We start from the raw sequence: 21,976 nt of genomic DNA on the forward strand, positions 1-21,976 counted from the left end.
CTTCCTTATTCAAAATCCCTTTTACCTTGTAAAAATCTCCCACTTTACCAGCACCAAAGCAACCCCAGACCATCACATTACCTCCACCATGTTTGACAGATGGCGTCAGGCACTCTTCTAGCATCTTTTCAGTTGTTCTGCGTCTCACAAATGTTCTTCTGTGTGATCCAAACACCTCAAAACTTCGATTCGTCTGTCCATAACACTTTTTTTCAATCTTCCTCTGTCCAATGTCTGTGTGCTTTTTCCCATATTAATCTTTTCCTTTTATTAGCCAGTCTCAGATATGGCTTTTTCTTTGCCACTCTGCCCTGAAGGCCAGCATCCCGGAATCGTCTCTTCACTGTAGACTTTGACACTGGCGTTTTGCGGGTACTATTTAATGAAGCTGCCAGTTGAGGACCTGTGAGGCGTCTATTTCTCAAACTAGAGACTCTAATGTACTTGTATTGTTGCTCAGTTGTGCAGCGGGGCCTCCCACTTCTCTTTCTACTCTGGTTAGAGCCTGTTTGTGCTGTCCTCTGAAGGGAGTAATACACACCGTTGTAGGAAATCTTCAGTTTCTTGGCAATTTCTTGCATGGAATAGCCTTCATTTCTAAGAACAAGAATAGACTGTCGAGTTTCACATGAAAGCTCTCTTTTTCTAGCCATTTTGAGAGTTTAATCGAACCCACAAATGTAATTCTCCAGATTCTCAACTAGCTCAAAGGAAGGTCAGTTTTATAGCTCCTCTAAACAGCAAAACTGTTTACAGCGGTGCTAACATAATTGCACAAGGGGTTTCAAGTGTTTTGTAATCATCCATTAGCCTTCTAACACAGTTAGGAAACACAATGTACCATTAAAACACTGGAGTGATGGTTGCTGGAAATGCGCCTCTATACACCTATGTAGATATTGCATTAAAAACCAGACGTTTGCAGCTAGAATAGTAATTTACCACATTAACAATGTATAGAGTGTATTTCTGATTAATTTAATGTTATCTTCATTGAAAAAAACTGCTTTTCTTGCAAAAATAAGGAAATTTCTAAGTGACCCTAAACTTTTGAACGGTAGTGTATATATATATATATATATATATATATATATATATATATATATATATGTATATATATATACATTTCTAATAATGCAGTGCAATAGTTTCTGAACACCAGATAGCGATAACTAACCAGAACATGATGTAACTATCAACTGATCCTTCTTATGAACCGATTACATTTTCCTTTATCTGTATAATCCTGTAGTAGTTTTTTTTTTCTTCTAAAAAAGGCGTAATACATCATTTTCCATAAAGCTAAGATGGGATTGTCCCATGTGCAGTAGGCCAGTTGCAGGGTTCCATTTCATCTTCCCATAATGTTCCCACCTAGGACCAGCCCCTCAGTCTACATGGAGTTCTTCTTAGCACATTAGCTTTGTACAACGCACAAAGGAGTCCTGTCTGAGAGGGGCTTGTCTTGGAATCAGTTACAGATGATAGAGAAATGCCCCTTTGTGACTACTACTGCTCAGGAATTAATTCTGCTATTCGGAGCCAGCTCCCTGTTGCTGACTCCACGTTACAGGGCCTGGCAGGCTCGACCTGAGAATCCCAGCAGAGGAGAAGGAATGAATGGGTTCAGTCAAGGTGTGCTGACAACACGCTGCATAACCCTGACCTCCAGCTGTCACTCAACTGCAATGTGCCGTGATCGCTGTAACCAGTCCAGTAGTAGAATCCCTATCCGCCATATTTTATATGTATAGAAGTTCTTGTAGAAAGCTATTTTGTATTAATGTTTCTTAAGTATGTGCTCCACGTCAGCAGTATGATGTACCTACAATGTATTTCATCCGCAATTATACTATTCACTTTTTAATTTTGTGTTATTTATCCCTTCACGTACATTGAGGCCTATTCTACAGCTTTATAGATTTATAGTACGGTTTGACAATGTATCCTATAGCATCTGTATTGTGTCCAGATTTTTCATTTGTGTTTAATATTCTCTGATGCTCAAAATGGGTTCATATTTACGTGAAATTAGTGAAGTGCTTTTTTAATGCACACATTTTGAGAACTCTCCACAGACTTTAATCAGCATTCTGTAGCCACAAAATAAATAAAACTAGCACACGTAACGTATTTCAAATGCACGTGTACTTTGTACGAACATGTGAAAAGTTCCAGAGATTAAGCAGTTCCCGACCGCCGGTTGTATATAAACGTCCGGCGGTCGGGGGCCTTAAAACCCATAGTGTATTTACGGTGCAGGTTTTATCTTGCTTCCCGAGTGATCGCTCCTTCTATGTTCTCAGAACGTTTCTACACAGCACTCAATGAGCGCTGTGTATAGAATAGAGGCAGTGGCAGCGCCACTGTCTGTATTGGTCCCGGGAATCATGTGACTAACTAGAACCAGCACAGCCCTAACAGTGACAATAGTCACTACAAGAGGGTTGATTTGCCCTGTAACTAGGGCTGCTGTGCAGTTACAATTGAAAAATAAGGTGTAAAAGAAGAAAAAATAAAAACGCAGCGAAAAACGCCTAGAAAAACAGGGTAAACGGTGTGCAGGCAGGTCAAAATCTGCCTCAAAATTCCAGACAGAATATTGAGGCAGATTTTTCTGCTTGCAATCAACTTAAAGAGGCTCTGTCACCAGATTTTGCAACCCCTATCTGCTATTGCAGCAGATAGGCGCTGCAATGTAGATTACAGTAACGTTTTTATTTTTAAAAAACGAGCATTTTTGGCCAAGTTATGACCATTTTTGTAATTATGCAAATGAGGCTTGCAAAAGTCCAAGTGGGTGTGTTTAAAAGTAAAAGTCCAAGTGGGCGTGTATTATGTGCGTACATCGGGGCGTTTTTAATACTTTTACTAGCTGGGCGCTGTGAAGAGAAGTAACATCCTCTTCTCTTCAGAACGCCCAGCTTGTGACAGTGCAGATCTGTGACGTCACTCACAGGTCCTGCATCGTGACGGCCACATCGGCAGCAGAGGCTACAGTTGATTCTGCAGCAGCATCAGCGTTTGCAGGTAAGATCGACTTACCTGCAAACGCTGATGCTGCTGCAGAATCAACTGTAGCCTCTGGTGCCGATGTGGCCGTCACGATGCAGGACCTGTGAGTGACGTCACAGATCTGCACTGTCACAAGCTGGGCGTTCTGAAGAGAAGAGGATGTTACTTCTCATCAGAGCGCCCAGCTAGTGAAAGTATTAAAAACGCCCCGATGTACGCACATAATACACACCCACTTGGACTTGTACTTTTAAACACACCCACTTGGACTTTTGCAAGCCTCATTTGCATAACTACAAAAATGGTCATAACTTGGCCAAAAATGCTCGTTTTTTTTAAATAAAAACGTTACTGTAATCTACATTGCAGCGCCTATCTGCTGCAATAGCAGATAGGGGTTGCAAAATCTGGTGACAGAGCCTCTTTAAGCTTTGGATGGGGCTGGAGCATTAAACATAATGTAACTAAATTCCGAACAGGGTAAGGAAAGTATTGTATTTACAATGTTACTCAACTTCTTATGTATTTTTTAAATCAGTTGTCTCATCAGACAGAATTTAAGAATGTAGTGGCAGGCAAACAGCTGATTATGCTAGGGGAAGCCATGAATGTAATACTGGCCAGGAATGTAATACATGGATGGCTTCAGTCCACCAGAGTGGGTGCTGCTCTTATAGATCGGCTCTCTGTTATGGTCCTGAGTGGGGGACTCCCACTCTTTGATGTCCATATTCCCTAATAGGGCATATGGATATGGGTTGTCTTTATGGGACGGTGAAATAATAAAAATAGTTGCTCCATAGGTGGTTAACTTAAAGACTAACTTTTAAAGGGTAATTTTATTCAACTTCTGACAGGTCTTAGGGACATTTAGAAGTTGTGAATGTTTTGTGTCCAGGAAATGAAACTCCCAAAGTTTCTTAGAACAAAGTCATTAGTGTCAGAGGGGCCCATTTCCCTTTCTATTGTTTAATAAAAAATGGTAATTATCCCCAGACGAGGAACCTTGACTAATCCTATATAAAAAGCTGACCTGATTAAATTATCATATGCCCATATTTTTGTCCAGAATGATCCTTTACAAATCAAAATAGTTAAACACACTTTAACACAGGAAAGATAACCGTCTCCTAGGGGTCAATTGAAAATGGCAGCCAACTCACATGGATTAGTTTCGTATCATAATATCTTTATTTGGTTACGTCATAATTTATTAACTAAGGATTGCACTTTGATGAATGTGCGTGCTATTTTGTGGCAGGTCCCACATAATATGTAATACCCTAATGATGGCATTATGTTCCTTTACTTCTATGTGATTTAGCTTCTTATTACATTTTTGGTTATATGACGTGTTTATACTTTGGCCTCTATAGAGATTGATTACATTCAGTGGCTTTGTTTCCAATATTACAGGTACATCGACATTATATAAGTGGGTGATATGGTGATGCCAAGCATGTTACCTAATCCAATTGTCACAGATCTTGGTCTATTTTCATTCAACATAAATACCTGTAAGCCAGATAATGCTACTACTCCATTACCGCTTCTTCCTATTGAGTTGAGGATATACAGCTGGCCAGACCTGCCAGTGGTCATGCTTTAATGGGGTTTCCTGATGGTATCTAAATTAATCTTAAAGAGGACCTATCTGCTCTCCTGACATGTCTGTTTTAGTAGATATTTATGTTTCTCACAAAATAACAATTCTGGAGCACAATTCCTAAACATTCTCTGTTGTACCATTCCTCTTTTATTCTTCCTGAAAATGGATGAACAAATTAACAACGCCTGTTGCTGCACTTTTCTCCATTGTCTTAAATCTTAAAACGACATTTCTTGTACAGTCTTTTTGTGCTTCATGTAACTTGAGTGGGGGCTACCTAAATGTTCCTTTGTAGCTTTGAGAGAGTCTCTTCTGTAGAAGATAAACTTTCTGTGATCACATGTTCTCAAATAGTGGTTTCTCACACAGGAAGGTAAATTGTGTTTTCCAGTAGTCACAAAATTAAAAAGAAAAGCTTAATAAACATGTTTGATGGGTAAATAAAGGTCATTGATTACCTTTCTGGCTATTTTTTTGTTTTTGGACACCCCATTCTTCTGGTGTCAGTAGTGCAGAATTCTTCTCTCTACTACATTACCCAGATTGCAATGCGCTGTTAATCTCGTCCTGCTGTGAGTCCTCCCACGACTCCTTCTAGCTCTGTCTGTCTCCACCCAGTACACCTCATATGTCACAGACATCATACGTACATGGGCCTCCTCATGTTAGAAGATCTGACTGTGGATGCGCAGTCTGTCTTTGGCACGCATGCGCTATTGAAAGACAGCGATAGGAACGTCCCATGTACATGACATCATGTATGACAACACATACATTGGGGAAGGAAGCCAGCCAGAAAAGATCACGTGTCGGAAATATGAAAGATCGCTACTTTCAAAGGTTTTCCTGTATCCAGGGCCAGTCTTATGTTGGATGGTGCCCTAAGCAGTAACTTCTGTTGGCAACTTTCCCCCTCTTTCATACGGTGTATTGTCATAGTGTACAAATTACCTTGGAGCATGTTATTATCCGCATAATACAGGATGGTGCCCAAATAACAGTACAATACATTGCACAAATAACAGTTCCATACAGTTGACAAAATAACAATGCTATACAGTGCCTCTACCACCATACCCTGCAGAAATAATATACTGTACAGTGCATAAGTAGCAGTACCACACAATGCCTTAGTAAATTCAGTACCGCCACACAGGGGTATAATGATCAAAACACAGCTCCATAATGTCTAAATTATATTGCTATACAATAACAATCCTGGTGGTCACAAGCCTTGGGTGTCAGGCCATCGGTGGGGCCCCCTTAATCTGACATTTAGGAAGAGCCCTATGCATCCGCACCGCTGGTGCACCCCTAAGGCTAACCCTACCTTTTACTGCCCCTGTTACATGCAGTTCCACTATTCATACATAGTCACACCAGCATTTTACTTTAAAAGTTTACCACATTAACCTCTTGCTACCTGAATAGTCCTAATTTATCTGGTGACAGGTTGTTGTACTGTATGGGTTACAACGCTGAGACATCCTGGATAAATAAAATTACAGAGTAGAGTATTAGTTCTTTATACAGGAAATCAGTCAATACTGTGAATTGTTACCACCAGAGGACACGTTGTAGAATGTAACACATTCTCTTACACAAAGGTTTACTTTAGGATTTCACAGGCTATGAAACTCCTGACAGACTTCACACTATGTGATTTCCCCCCTAGACCGTTCCATAATGTTGAGCAGAAGTTAAATCTTGCTACTTAGGTTGAGGAAGATTACGCAACTTTAATTCAATGATCTTCTCAGCAGCATGAAAAAAACCAGGAGTCAGATGTGGAAGGTTTTCATTAGTCAACAGCCAAAGCAACAATAAACTTAGTGTAAATGTCAGAGTGCTTACTAATATGTGAGAAGATGAGTGACTGGTTTCGTAAGAAGGATAAGAAGAAGAGGAGCACATTTTCAGCCTTTTCCCTATTAAAGTTTTTCCACATATATCGTCTTTTGAAAAAATATGTAGACCTTATAATGGGCCATTTTTTTAAATATATTTTTAGTAATAAATGTAATTAATTTTTCAGTTGACAGTTGATTTTTGGGCTGACACTGGGGCTGGCAACTGAAAATGGCTCCATACATTTGGATATAATCTGAAAATCCCTCGAGATGGAACTACTGAGTTCTTACTGAAGCTAGCATGAGAGATAAGCTAAGTCATCACTGACTATAACATTGTACACACAGCATATTGTTTGTCTAGCAGTTTATATTATATTAGTCAAAAAGTGAAACTAATGTAAAAAAAATTCCTTCGATAATGTTGCTGATTTGGTATTCAAGAATAACTTTAAACTGAACTTTGGATAAAGTGTCCATTAACCTCTATCCTCTCCAAATTTTAAATCACTTGAGAACCTTGCCACTGAAATCGGTATCTGCCCCTTAAAGTAGTTTTTCCCACACACAAACACATGTATCACCTTTCCACAGTATAGGATATACATGTGTGAACGCCGGTGGCTTGACCGCTGGGACCCCCAGCAATGAAGAGAATGGGGGGGGGGGCGAAAGTCCCCCAAAGTGCTCCTTGCAAATGTTCATTCACTTCTATGGAGCTGCCAGAGACAAGGAAGTCCCATAAAAATGAATGGAGTGCTGGCTGAGCATGTGCATCAGCGCTCCATTCTCATGAAGCACTTTGGGAGACTTTCATCCCCAGTTCTTGTTATCGCTGAGGGTCCCAACATTTGGACCCACAGCGATCACACATGTATGCTCTATGCTATGGATGGGGTTACATGTGTTTTGTGGGAAAACCCCTTTAAGTAATTTCTGTTGTAATTACAATTACACAGACAGCCACAAAACTTGGTGCTGACCATACAATAGATTGACAGTGTTTAGAGCTACAACTGCCAGATTATCAGACCTTCCAGATTCGCAGACAAAAATCTCTTTTTCTTTACCTTCATCTACCTGAACTCGGTATATCATGGCTATAAATAAAGTCCCGTCAGTGATCCGAGGAAAGATAGAACATGTCCCATCTTTCCTCAGATCGGGGACTCTGATAATTTTTAATTGACCCGATTCACCCGCTAAAGTGAATGGGTCCGTGAAGACTATCGGGTGACACTCGGATGAACGTCAAAAACGGCCGGGGTGGCACAACGGTTGTGTGCATGAGGCGTTAGGGCATGGCTATTGAATCAGCCAATCGGAATATACTCGAAAATGATCCGGAATAAAAATAAATCGCTCAAAGAAAACCTTTGATCTCCTATAAATACAACCTTAACCTAAAAGATGTTATGGTGAGAAGCGGACTCCCTGATCACTGTAGTACTTGGCAGGATAAAATGGTACCGGAAGGGCATTTTGAAAGTACAATATGAGGGCTTAAGCTCTACACATAGGGGTGCGATCCTCAGTGTCAGGAAATTCATAAGTTATAAGACACAATGTGTGAAATACCTAACATTATTCCCATTTGTACCTCTTTAATTGTTGCCTTTATAAAAGATTTAGAGAACACTTTAAATCCAGCGGGGGTGGGGGGGGGGGGGCTGTGTGTGGCACGAGCTAAAAGGGGGGCTGTGTGTGGCACAATCTACATAGGGGACTGTGTGTGGCAAGATTTACAAGTGGAGTGATGTGTGGCACTATCTATAGGGGGCTGTGTGTGGCACTATTGACAGGGGGCTTTGTGTGGCACGATCTACAGGGAGCTGTGTGTGGTGCTATCTACAGGGGATGCTGTGGCACTATCTGTAGTGGACGATGTGGCACTATCTACAGGGGATGCCGTGGCGCTATCTACAGGGGACACTGTGGCACTATCTACAGGGGGCACAAAGGGGGCATTATTACTGTTTTGGGGCACAAAGAGAGCAAGGTTACTGATGGGGCACTTTATTGTGTCGAGCACTGAGAGATCATTTTTATCATCTGGGGCACTGTAGAATACGAGTTAGTTTAGAGGATGGGGTATAGGTGGGGAAGGTGCTGGAAAAGTGAGAAACTAACATGTCTGTGTGTCAAATTCTGCATAGACGATTTATGGCTTGAATAAGCCGTCACAGTGGTCTTGGCTGGATGGAGAAAAAAAGGGAAAGTGACCGACTCACCTGTGAACCACTGGATATAAATGTGCTGTAATCACTTAAATTGTCTGCCAAGCTCCTGTGTATAACTGGCATCTACCACTAAATGGCCACTATATGGTGGTGATATTGGTCTTTGTATAGTGGTTTTTATTCAGTACCAGTATGGGGGTATTATTCAGTCACTATGTGGTTATGGTGTGGAGGTATTATTCAGTAACAGTATGGGGTTATTATTCAGTCACTATGTGGTTATTGTGTTTTGCGGCATTATTATGTAACAGTGTGGTGGTATTATTCAGTCACTATGTGGTTATGGTGTGGAGGTATTATTCAGTAACAGCATGGGGGTATTATTCAGTCACTATGTGGTTATGGTGTGGTGGTATTATTCAGTAAGAGTATGGGGGTATTATTCACTCACTATGTGGTTATGGTGTTGCGGCATTATTCAGTAAGAGTATGGGGGTATTATTCAGTCACTATGTGGTTATGGTGTGGCGGTATTATTCAGTAAGAGTATGGGGGTATTATTCAGTCACTATGTGGTTATGGTGTGGCGGCATTATTCAGTTACAATATGGGGTATTATTCAGTCACTTTGTGGTTATGGTGTGGCGGTATTATTTTGTAACCGTATGGGATATGAATCAGTCACTATGTGGTTATGGTGTGGTGGTATTATTCAGTAACAGTATGGGGGTATTAATCAGTCACTATGTGGTTATGGTGTGGCGGTACTATTCATTATCTGTACAGTGGTATTATTCAGTCACTGTGTGGTTATGGTGTGGAGGTATTATTCAGTAACAGTATGGTGGTATTATTCAGTCACTATGTGGTTATGGTGTGGAGGTATTATTCAGTAACAGTATGGGGTATTATTCAGTCACTATGTGGTTAAAGGGTGATGGTATGATTTGGACCTTATACTGTGTAATTATTGGTAATATTGGTCCTGTAATAGTGAGTTATGTTAAGTAACAGTATGCAGGTAATATTTAATATAGTATATTATATAATATAGTATAGTGGTATGATTTAATAACTGCATATGTATATTAATAATTTTTTTGTGTGAGAGAGAGGACATATGTTTTGGGGCTTGCAACACTCCTGGACGCGCTAGAAATGAGCGATGCAATTCTCGGCACACCGCCTTCTGAATTGACTGCATTATTGAAACAATAATTCAGCATTCGGGGCCCCACATTTAACTTTGCCTAGTGCCACACGTTGGCTAAATCCAGCCCTGACCACAGGAATGGATTAGTCCCCAAAGAAGCAGACAAAATAGAACAAACTGGAAGCAGGCTGGTGGCAAATTACTGGAAGCAGGCAGGTGCCGGATTACTGGAAGCAGGCTGGACTCGGATTATTGGAAGCAGACTGATCAGGACACAGGATACAGAACTGGTCACGGATACAGGATTCAGGATACAGGACTGGTCCGGGACACACGACTCAGGAATGGTCTCAGACACAGGATTCAGGACTGGTCACGGACACAAGACTCAGGATACAGGACTGGTAACAGATACATGACTCAGGATACAGGACTGGTCATGGACACAAGACTCAGAATAAAGGATTGGTCATGGACACAGGACTAATGAAACAGGATACAGAAAATTCACAGGCTAACACTGGGTTAGTAACAACATTGCTAAGGCACTAAAGGCAGAGTTCCTTATGTAGTCCAGGGTATGCAGGGATAGGCTGGGGGCAATATTCTGGGTGTGCACGCTGGCACTTTAAGAAAAGGCCGGAGAACGCGCATTCACCCTATGGATCCCGGAGGCAGTAGGCAGAGCATTCCGGCCTCCGAAGGAAGGAGGTAGAGGACGCTGGTGGTAAGTATCCACAGGCTAATGGCCAGAGCCGCTGGCGTGAAGGAGGTCCGCCGCTGTCGGCGCTACACTATGTTACTATGTTTAAGTTTATTCTCACTCCTGTAAGCTGGTCATCACAGACTGTAAAGTTTTGATTGTGAAATTTGTTTAGAGTACACTTTTGTTGAGATATTAATTATCTGTAAACATCTTCCATTTCCTTGATAGCATGTGAGCCAAGAAGTATTTGGAAAACACTCTAAATCCTATTTTTGTGAATATGGCAACCATGAGACGTCTTGACTGAACAAAGTTCAAAACTATGAACCCTAGAGCAATCTGTTTTTATGCAGGAACAATGGGAGTTCATAGAAAACAATCTATGAGACTGTAGCGCCGCTGGCAGCAGGCCTCATCCACTCCAGCGGCCATCAGCTTGTGCGTTCTCTACGCCAGTGTCCTTTGCATTCTCCCCTCGGATGCCGGCGCGCTCTGCCGCCTGCTTCCCGGACCCGTAGGGTGCGCACGCAAGCTCTGGTCATTTCTTAAAGGGCCAGCGTGCACATCAGGAATATTACCCCCAGCCTATCCCTGCATACCCTGGACTACTTAAAGAATTCTGCCCACTTTCCCAGTGCCTGAGCAATGTTCTTACTAACCCAGTGTTAGTCTGCAAAAGTTCAGTATCCTGTGTAGCGTCCATGGCCGCGGGCTGTCGGGTTTACTCACCTCCCGACGCCCGCAGCCATGGATCCGTGAGCGCTGGTCCGCATCTCCTTCCTAGGAGACGCCAGCACTCACTACCGCTCTGTTCGGCTGTGTCCCGTAGGGTGCGCGCGCACGCTCTTGCCCGGCCTTAAAGGGCCAGCGCGCGCAAATAGGAGGAAGTCATCATCATCAACTGCCACGATTTCCTGGTCTATAAGAAGGCCCCTGGCCTTCTAATCCTTGCCTGAGCGTTGTTAGTTTTCCCAGTCTGTCTTGCAAATGGTCCCTTAGTGTTTCCCGTTCCTGTTGTGACCCGTGCCTTGTTCCCCGTTCCTGTTTCCCGTGCTGTTCCTTAGTATCAAGTCGTGTCACGTCCTGTGTCATCTGCCAAGTCTGGAGGAATCCGCCACGTTCTGTGGCATCTGCCACGTCCGGAGGAATCCGCCACGTCCTGTGTCATCAGCCACGTCCGGAGGAATCCGCCACGTCCTGTGTCCTCTGCCACGTTCGGAGGAATCTGCCATGTCCTGTGTCATCTGCCACGTCCGGAGGAATCCGCCATGTCTGGTGCAACTTGCGGCTCCTGTGTCATCCGCCACGTTTGGCGCTATATGCTGCACCCATCTCCATCTGTTCCAGAGCTGCGGGCACCGTCTGGACTATCCAGGTACCCTTGTGCGGGACATTGTATTTCTGGGGTGTCCTGTTGTTTGGCCAGCTGCCTCCCCGCTACGGCGATACGGCCTAGTGGGTCCACTACTCGCTCCATGACAGTACGCTCAGGCCATGGACCCCGCTGGTCAACCTGAGACTTTGACGACACAAGCCATGCTGGCCGAGTTGGAGGATCTTCACTCATGACAAGACCAGCTCCTCCTGTCGGTGAACGCCATAGCCCATCGGATGCTTGCTCCCACCACAGTCATCACCGCACCCGTTCCTGCGGTAAATCCTGCTACACTTCCTGTCTGTACTGGTTCCAACCCCCTGTGTTTCTTGCCGCTACCTCCACGCTATGACAAAGATCTGAGGTCCTGCAGGGGATTTTTGAATCAGTGCCTGACCATTTCAGACTACATGCCAGGTCCTTCTGTTCGGATGACGTCAGGATTGCCTTCATCATCTCTCTCCTTACTGGCAAAGCCCTGGCATGGGCTAATCCTCTGTGGGAACATCAGGGACCAGAGACCCGTGACTTGTAGTGCTTCTTGCAGACCTTCCGCTCGATCTTTGAGGAACCTGGGAGAGTTTCTTCGGCTGCTGCATCCTTGCTAACCCTACACCAGGGAGACCTCTCTGTGGGCGAGTATGCCATCCAGTTCCATATCCTGGCTGCTGGGATCAAGGACGAGCTGGCTGCTCGCGATCTGCCATCTACCCTGGACGATGTTATCCTACTCGCCCCCCGAGTCGACATGAGGATCCGGGAGCGTTTCCAAGAGGTTCTCCGGGAGAGAGAACTTTCTAGGCTGGATTCTAATTTCCAGCAGTCCTCTTCAGTCATCCCACCAGAGGATCCGATGCAGAGTAATTATGTCAAATTGTCTACCCTGGAGAAACAACGCAGACACACTTCTGGACTTTGTCTGTATTACGGCCTCAGAGGCCATATTGTGCGTCTGTGTCCCCAGAGGCCAGAGAGACCCCATTGCCTAGGATTGTTTGGAGAGACAACCCTAGGTGGAACGAAATCTAACAGAGCATTCTGTTCCAAGTTGACTATTCCTGTGACCCTAGTATCCGGCGACAGGTCTCATCAAGTTTTTGCCTATCTTGACTCTGGCTCTGCTGCTAACTTCATCCAGAAAGATCTAGTGGATCATCTTCAGTTCCCCTGGAGACGTCTTTGGCTGTTGCCTCAGTTAATGGACTGCCTCTGCCTGATCCCATCGTTTCTAAAACCAAGCCGTTGAAGCTCCAGGTTGGAGTCCTGCATTTTGAATTAATTTCTTTAATTTAAGGTTCTCCAATGGGGCTCCAAGTGCCATGGTCGTTGTCTGTTGCAGATCCATCCTGTCAAGCCTCCTCTGCCTCAGTCATTGGCGGGACTGCCTCCCCAATTTGCTCAGTATGCAGATGTTTTCAGCAAAAGGGAGGCTGAGACGCTGCCTCCACATCGGACCTATGACTGCCCCATTGAACTGGTTCCTAATGCCTCTCTCCCCCATGGACGGGTGTATCCTCTCTCCTTGCCTGAGTCTCTATCCATGTCAGCCTATATCAAGGAGAATCTGGAGAGGGGTTTCATTCGAAAGTCTTCCTCCCCGGTCGGGGCTGGATTCTTCTTCATTAAAAAGAAGGACGGATCGCTTCGTTCCTGCATTGACTACCGGGGCCTCAACCTGATCACAGTCAAGAACAAATACCCGTTGCCACTCATTTTTGAGCTGTTTGATCGCATACGAGGAGCCAACATTTTTTCTAAACTAGACCTGCGGGGGCTTACAATCTAGTCTGGATTCGCCGGGGTGATAAATGGAAGACGGCATTTCACACGCGGGATGGGCACTACGAATACCTAGTGATGCCCTTCGGACTGTGTAACGCTCCCGCAGTGTTTCAGGAGTTCGTTAACGATATCTTCAGGGATCTACTCTATGTCTGTGTTGTTGTTTATCTCGATGATATTTTGATTATCTCCCCAGATCCGACGACTCATCGGAGGCATGTCTGTCAGGTTCTACTACGATTGAGAGAGAATCATTTATACGCCAAGCTGGAGAAGTGCGTCTTTGAGAAGAATTCTCTGCCCTTCCTGGGCTACATCATCTCGGATCAAGGCCTCAAGATGGATCCTGAGAAAGTGAAAGCTGTACTGGAGTGGCCACGTCCTCAAGGCTTAAGGGCCATACAGCGGTTCCTGGGATTCGCCAATTTCTACCGCCAGTTTATTCCTAACTTCTCTTCTCTGACTGCTCCCATCTCGACCCTTACCAAGAAGGGTGGGAACACCAAGGTGTGGACTCCAGAGGCAGAGTCCGCATTTATTAGCCTCAAGAAAGCCTTCACTTCAGCCACGATCCTCCATCATCCTGACGTATCTCGGCAGTTCTCTCTGGAAGTGGACGCTTCCTCTGTTGGTGCAGGTGCACTTCTGTTCCAGAGGAGCTCCAAAGGAAAGGCAGTAGTAGGTGGCTACTACTCAAGATTGTTTTCTTCCGCTGAGTGCAATTACTCCATTGGAGATCGGGAGCTTGTGGCCATCAAATTGGCCCTGGAGGAGTGGAGACATCTTCTAGAGGGCGCTGCTCACCCCATCCTGATCTTCACTGACCACAAGAACCTTACCTACCTTCAGTCTGCACAACGACTGAATCCCCGTCAAACCAGGTGGTCGCTGTTCTGCACCCGTTTCCAGTTTTTGCTCCACTACCGTCCCGCGGACAAGAATGTAATGGCCAATGCCCTGTCCAGATCGTTTGAGACGGAAGACACGGTGGAGTCCCTTCAGACTATCATAGACCCATCCTGCATTGTCACTGCTAATCCTCTGCGGGTTAGAGACATCCCTCCTGGGAGGACTTTTGTTCGGTTGGCAGACAGGAGAGGAATTCTCCGCTGGGGACACAGTTCTAAACTTGCTGGGCACGCTGGTGTCCGTAAAACCCGAGACCTGATTGCTCGTCACTTTTGGTGGCCCATGCTACCTAAACATGTTCTGGACTTTGTCTCTTCTTGCACGGTGTGTGCCTCTAACAAAGTGACTCACTCCAAGCCTACCGGCCTGCTTCAACCTCTGCCTGTACCCAATGCCCCCTGGCAGCACATTGCGATGGGCTTTGTCACAGACCTTCCCACCTCGGCAGGATGCAACACTGTCTGGGTGGTGGTGGACCAGTTCTCTAAGATGGCTCATTTTATCCCGCTGACCGGACTACCTTCTGCTCCTCGTCTGGCGAGTCCCTTCATTCTACACATCTTTCGCTTGCATGGCTTTCCTCTACACATCGTGTCAGATCGGGGTGTTCAGTTTAACTGTAAGTTCTGGAGAGCCCTCTGTAAACTCCTGGATGTGAGTTTGGACTTTTCCTCTGCCTATCACCCCCAGTCCAATGGGCAAGTTGAAAGGATCAACCAGATCATGGAGAATTATCTCCGCCACTTCATCTCTTTACAGCACGATAACTGGGTACAGCTTCTTCCATGGGCCGAGTTTTCATACAACAATCACACAAGTGAGTCCACCACTTCCACTCCGTTTCACATCGTGTAAAGTCAACATCCCAGAGTCCCTCTTCCTGTGTCGACTTCATTTCAGGTACCCGCTGCTGACTCTGCATATGGGGACTTCCTGCAAATCTGGCAACAGACCCGGTCCTCTATTTTGCTGGCGGTAGATCGCATGAAGCGAAAGGCAGATACTAAGAGAAGAGAGCCGCCTCAGTATCTTCCGGGGACTAAAGTCTGGCTGTCCTCTCGGAACATTTGCTTGGGGGTGCCTTCATACAAGTTTGCTCCCAGGTTCCTTGGTCCTTTCGAGATCCTGCAACGAATCAACCCTGTCTCATATAAGCTGTGGCTGCCTCCTACCCTCAGAATCCCTAACTCCTTCCATGTGTCCCTCCTTAAACCAGTGGTCCTGAACCGCTACAGCAAGACTTCTAGTTCCACAGTTGCTCCCAGCGGTCCTTCTGTTGTATTCGAGGTAAAAGAGAACCTGGACTGCAAAAGGGTAGGAGGAAGGAATTTCTATTTAGTGGACTGGAGAGGGTTTGGTCCTGAGCATAGGTCCTGGGAGCCAGAAGAGAACCTCAGTGCTCCTGCTCTTATTAAAAAGTTCCTCTCTCGCTCTGGCCCCAAGAAGAGGGGGCGTAAGAGGGGGGATACTGTAGCGTCCATCGGGTTTACTCACCTCCCGACGCCCGCAGCCATGGATCCGTGAGCGCTGGTCCCCATCTCCTTCCTAGGATACGCTCACTTCCGCTCCGTTCGGCTGTGTCCCGTAGGTTGCGCGCGCACGCTCGTGCCCGGCCTTAAAGGGCCAGCGCGCGCAAATAGGAGGAAGTCATCATCATCAACTGCCACGAATCCTTGCCTGAGCATTGTTAGTTTTCCCAGTCTATCTTGCAAATGGTCCCTTAGTGTTTCCTGTTCCTGTTGTGACCCGTGCCTTATTCCCCATTCCTGTTTCCCGTGCTGTTCCTTAGTATCAAGTCGTGCCACGTCTTGTGTCATCTATCCGCCATGTCCTGTCGCATCTGCCACGTCCGGAGGAATCCGCCACGTCCTGTGTCATCTGCCACGTCCGGAGGAATCCGCCACGTCCTGTGTCCTCTGCCACGTCCGGAGGAATCCGCCATGTCCTGTGTCATCTGCCACGTCCGGAGGAATTCGCCACGTCTGGAGCAACTTGCGGCTCCTGTGTCATCCGCCACGTTTGCCACTATCTGCTGCACCCATCTCCATCTGTGCCAGAGCTGCGGCCACCGTCTGGACTATCCAGGTACCCTTGTGCGGGACATTGTATTTCTGGGGTGTCCTGTTGTTTGGCCAGCTGCCTCCCCGCTACCACTACCCGCTCCGTGACATCATGTATCCGTGACTATCCTGTATCCGTGACTATTCTGTATCCTGAAACCAGTGTCCATGACTAGTCCTGTATCTGTGTCCAATGTCCGTGACCAGTCCTGCTTTCAGCTATCCGGCACCAGCCTGCTTCAAGTAATCCAGCACCAGCATGCTTCAAGTAATCTTTTCTTAAATGGTCTACTTCCCTGCGCTCCAGAACTAACCTGGGGAGGAAGTGGCACAAATGACTGCAAGTAGAAAGTATTTTGTGATGTGGAGTCTGGGCTTCACTTACTGTTTACATCCATGAGTTTTCCTTCCTTTTAAGGTGCCCGGAACAAGCCGACTATTTAATGTTTATGAGGGTGTCCCAACCCTTCCCTAATGTCAAATGTCGGGGGAAATAATTATCAGACATGTTTGAATTTAACATTGTTCCCATGGAGGGTAAGCCGCTGCCAGAGCATAGAAGCCTGCAGAGCTGAGAAGACAGCTCTGGACTATGATACAGGCTGTAATTCAGGATCAGCACAAAATAGGTAATTTATTTGTAAAGTTACTCAACTTTTTATGCAGACTTTATATGAAAACTTTAAAATGGTGCTCAAAGATAAGCATAAGCTTTAAGTACTTACTGAATAATAATTGTGGATTTTAGTGGTAAAAAGTCTGTCATTTTCTGCATAAAGTTCTTTCAATATCTGGCTGTATTAAATGGAAAAAAAACCTCAGAAGTCACAGCATTCAAAAGGGTTAAACTCACTATAAAAAAAAATATATTGATTATCAAAAAACAACAACAATTCCAGTTGAGTTATATTATGAATTTAGATACATCTCTTATGAGTTGAACACTTTGTAGCTCTAGTTCTAGCCTCTCAAAGTGACATGACTAATTTTACAGTAACCATTGTAACAGAGAGTGTGAAAGGAATTTTACTTTATAAAAAAAGTTTATGCTTTTTTCCAAAATTTTACTGTTTTCCCCATGTAAATACCCCTGGCTGAGAAATTTTGTTACAAAACTTTTTACCAACCATATATTTGAACGTTCACCAGCGCTGTAGGATAACATTAGATTCTATGGCACTGGTAGCCATTCTTGATAGAAGAGCTATGGAGATTAGCAGGACGCTGTAGAAGGGATGCAAAAAAAAAGAGCCATTACTCACCTCACAGATCCCAGTCGTTCCAGCGCCGCGACTCTGATCCTCCCCTTCGCTGTTTATTGACATAGCTGCAGCGATAATGTGCTCGTATACTCACGTGATCGCTGCAGCCAAGCACTGGCATCAGCGATCCTGTGCCGTATACCCAATTGATTGGGTGCAGCGATCATGTGGGTATGGAAGCACAAAAAACAGAAAACCCTATTAACAGTACAGCGTTTCATACATAACATGATTGTAATTTATACTTAATACAATGTGAGAAGATATACAAATACATGATAACGTTCGAACTATGTAAAGAATAGGAAAAAAAGAAACCATTGACCTGGCAATTTATAAAAATATATAATGCTGGAACGATTTAAAAAGAAAACACATAAATGGACAAAGAAAGGAGAGAAAATGGGAGACATATCCTGAAATTAAATTAAACACTGAAGCACTTGGCACTTTGAACTTTCCAGCAACAACTCTAGGTTGCCCACAGTGGTGATCTAATAGCCCAGCAGTGTATGAATAAAGCAGCACACAATAGTCTCTTCACCAGAAGCGACTATCTAATTGATCATGACTATTTGCACAACCTCAAAAGCATTTGAATTAAAATGACAGATTGCATTCTGCTTTTAATGTGCTAATGGCAATAAGGTTTTCTACTGCTCGATGTCTGCTATGTATTGCGGCAGTGTACAAATGCCAGTACACAGCTTGGTAAATGGCATACAGTTATGAGAACCACAAAACCTTAGCTACTTCGTATACAATTGCCTGATCATCTTATTCCTTTAACTCCTTAACGCCGAAGGACGGATATATCCGTCCTCTGCAGCTGCTAGTTCGCGCAGGAGGAGGGATATATCCGTCCTGTGATGGCGCGGGTACTGAGACTGTACCCACGCGATCAGCAGTAGGAGCACGGCTGTTATACACAGCCCGGCTCCTGCTGCAACTGCCGGAATCGAAGCGCGCTCCGATTCCGGCAGTTTAACCCATTAAATGCCGCTGTCAATAGTGACAGCGGCATCTAATGTGTTTGACAGAGGGAGGGAGCTCCCTCTGTCACCAGATCGGCGCCCCCGCAAACAAATCGCGGGTCGCCGTCGGGTTTCCATGACAGCCGGGGGTCTAACAAAGACCCCCAGGTCTGTCTTCAGCATCTGCCTGTTAGGCGATGCCAGAGGCATGACCTAACAGGTTGCCTGTCAGTTTTACACTGACAGGCAATAATGCTTTGGTATACGAAGTATACCGAAGCATTATATATGCGATCGGCACATCGCATAGTGAAGTCCCCTGGTGGGACTAAAAAAAAAAATGTAAAACAGTTAAATAAAGTTTGTGAAAAAAAAAATAAAAAAAATTACAGTCAAAGTCAAATAAAACTACTTTTTTGGCCCAAAAAGTGGTTTTATTTAGTAAAACTGTCAAAACAAATCACACATACACATATATGGTATCACCGCGATCGTAACAACTTGACCAATAAAATGAACACATTAATTAAACCGCCGGATGAACGGCGTCCAAAGAAAACGCAAAAAACAACGTCAAAATTCTCTCTTTTCTCCCATTCCCCCCATAAAAAATAAAATAAAAGTTAATCTATAAGTCCTATGTACCCCAAAATAGTACTAATGAAAACTACACATTGTCCCGCAAAAATCAAGCCCACATACGACCACATCGACGGAAAAATAAAAACGTTACGGCTTTTGGAACGCGACGATGCAAAAACAAGTAATTTTTTTCTAAAAGGTTTTTTATTGTGCAAACGTAGAAAAAACATATAAAACCTTTACATATTTGGTATCCCCGTAATCGTGCCGACCCATAGAATAAAGTTAACATGTTATTTACGCTGCATAGTAAACGGCGTAAATTTATAACGTGAAAATTAATGCTGGAATAGCTGCTTATTTTCAATTCTCTCCTAAAATAAAGTTAATAAAAGTTAATCAATATGTTATAAGCATCTAAAAATGGTACAATTACAAAATACAACTCGTCCCGCAAAAAACAAGCCCTTATACAGCTATGTCGACGGAATAAAAAAAGAGTTACGACCCTTGGAATGCGACCGTGAAAAAACAAAAAATAATCCTTGGTCATTAACGTGCAAAATGGCCCGGTCATTAAGGGGTTAATCCAAATTCACAGTACCAGTGATTCCAGTCATCTATATTAGCACATCTGGATACGGTGGTGCAGATTTATCAATAATGACTTAAAGATAGCCTAAAGCTAGAGGTGCTAGGCTGAACATGCGCCACATTTTTCAATGAGGCGCCCATTATTTGATAGCTTTTGCGCATCTTGGCACATGTTAAATTCCTTTCCCTTCTTTATACCACCTATTGGGTGTTATACTATAGACCAGTATTTCATGCCACTAAATTGGTGCACACCAGTGATAAATCTTGACTTGACATGGCGAGCATGTACAAAATCTGGCGCATTACTGGCCGTCATCAAGATGCCTCTACATTGATAAATCTGCCCTAATGTTTTTTCTTTCCATTTTTTTTTGTCTAAGCCTAGCCTAGAATACAAAGGCTACAAAATAAAACCAGTGGAGCTCAAAAAATTGCTGCAGAAGTATAGACAGCACGTGATGTGGCTACAGTAACTAGGTTACCTACCACTTCACATACCATTGCCTCAGGTTGTATATCTGTGTCACGATGCGGGGTGTGGACCCACTGGGCCGTACCGCGTAGTGGGATGGCAGCTGTCCAAACAGGTAAGTACAGAGTTGAAATAGTTCAGTGAGGGTACCTGAGGCAATCATAGACATTAGCAAGGCAGGCACGTCCAGGACCAGGCGGCGGGAAGACGTCAGGTGAGGTGTAGCAAATCAAGCGTAGACTATAGCACAGCACGGCATTAGGACTGGGTAGCACGGAAACATGATACGGGATACAGGAACAAGGTACACTGGGAAACTGGAAGACACTGGGAGACCATAAGCACGATAAACTTTGGGTAACAAACAACAAAACAACAAAGAGCAAGAGGGCAGAGCCCTTTTTATAGCCCAAGGCCTCCTGGGCTATATTGCAGACTTCCTACAAAAATGCGCGCACTGGCCCTTCAAGACCATAGACGTTACAGTATCCTCCCTCTTAAGCCCCCTCTTCTTGGGACCAGAGCGGGAGAGAAGCTTCCTCACGAGGACAGGAGCATCAATGTTCTCCTCTGGCTCCCAAGACCTCTCTTCTGGGCCGAACCCCTTCTAATCCACCAAATAAAATGTCCTACCTCCCACCTTCTTGGTAGCCAGAATCTCCTTTAGTTTGAAAGTCCCCGATGAGTCGCCAGGAACCACTGTAGAACTAGGAGTCCTGGAGTAGCGGTTCAGGACCACGGGTTTCAGTTGGGAGATGTCGAAGGAGTTAGGAATCCTGAGGGTAGGGGGGAGCCGCAGCTTGTATGATACCGGGTTGATCTGTAGCAGGATTTCGAAGGGTCCGAGGAACCTAGGAGAAAATTTGCACGAAGGCACCTTCAGCCGGATATTCTTAGAAGACAACCAGACCTTAGTCCCTGGAAGGAACTGCGGAGGCGTCCGTCTTCTTGTATCTGCCTTTATCTTCATGCGGTCCACCGCCAACAGGATAGAAGAACGGGTCTGTTGCTAAATCTGTAGAAAGTCCCTGAAGGTCGAGTCAGCTGCAGGAACATGAGACATAGTAGAAACAGGAAGAGGTATACGAGGATGCTGACCGTAGACGATGAAGAATGGATTGGAAGTGGTCGACTCACTGGTGTGGTTGTTATAAGAGAACTCTGCCCACGGGAGCAACTTCACCCAATCATCATGGCGCCTGGAAACAAAGTGACGTAGATAGTTCTCCATGATCTGGTTAACTCTCTCGACTTGCCCATTGGACTGGGGATGATAGGCCGAAGAGAAGTCCAATTTTACACCGAGGAGGCCGCAGAGTGTCCACCTCTAACGAAAAATGTAGCGATACATCAGGATGGTGCAGAATGGAGGCAGATGTGAAGGCTTTTTTTAAGGATTCAAATGCGGCTTCAGCCTCCGGAGTCCACATCTTGGCAATCATACCCTTCT

The sequence above is a fragment of the Rhinoderma darwinii genome, chromosome 7, assembly GCF_050947455.1.
Source record: "Rhinoderma darwinii isolate aRhiDar2 chromosome 7, aRhiDar2.hap1, whole genome shotgun sequence".
Classification (NCBI taxonomy): domain Eukaryota; kingdom Metazoa; phylum Chordata; class Amphibia; order Anura; family Rhinodermatidae; genus Rhinoderma; species Rhinoderma darwinii.